The sequence below is a fragment of the Octodon degus genome, unplaced genomic scaffold (genome assembly GCF_000260255.1).
Source record: "Octodon degus isolate 3935 unplaced genomic scaffold, OctDeg1.0 scaffold00190, whole genome shotgun sequence".
NCBI classification, from domain to species: domain Eukaryota; kingdom Metazoa; phylum Chordata; class Mammalia; order Rodentia; family Octodontidae; genus Octodon; species Octodon degus.
Genome location: NW_004524766.1, coordinates 1,283,382 through 1,284,199, shown reverse-complemented (window position 1 = coordinate 1,284,199; position 818 = coordinate 1,283,382).

The following is an 818-nucleotide window of genomic DNA, read 5'->3' as shown; positions in this document are numbered from 1 at the left end:
GCCTGTCTTCCTTTCTAAGTCTTTGTTCTCTCTGTGCTTCCCAGCTGTCACTTCGAGCAGCTTTCCTCTGGTGTGCCCTTCTGCCATGAAGTTTCTACTTTGAACCAGATCATCATGGGCCTCTAACATGCTAATCCTTTCTACTTTGAATTGTTTCTATTGGGTAATTCAGTCATAGTAATAAAAAGTTGACTAATGCACCTCGGTTGCCATTTTCACAGCGTACCCTTTCAATGGTGTTTGTTCAGTATCTCCATCCAGGGCAGAGAAGAATCAAGCATTGCAATTGATTCAAACTTCCTGAAGTTTAGCTTTCCTGCCTACAATTCCACCCGCTGTGTGTGGGGGCATGCAGCTACCTTACATGTGGGCTGTGGGGGCTTGGAACATGAGACAAATGTACTGGAGTTGATGGCAGTTATGGTAATAATGCCATTTGTATGTGACATTAGGTAAACTATATTGTTGAGTTTTACCTCCTGCCCCTGAAGGACTATTTCTTGCTGTGTCTGTGACAGTGTTCTTGGAAGAAGGTAGTAAAGTCAGTGATCTGAGTAAGGAAGATGCTAACCCATTCTAATGTCCAGATGAAAGAACATGGCCGAGGACCAGCAAATTTGCTTTTCCTTTCTTAGTTTTATGTTGTTGTTATTGCTCTTCTTCTTCTTCTTCTTCTTCTTCTTCTTCTTCTTCTTCTTCTTCTTCTTCTTCTTCTTCTTCTTCTTCTTCTTCTTCTTCTTCTTCCTCTTCCTCTTCCTCTTCCTCTTCCTCTTCTCCTCCTCCTCCTCCTCCTCCTCCTCCTCTGCTTCCTCCTCCTT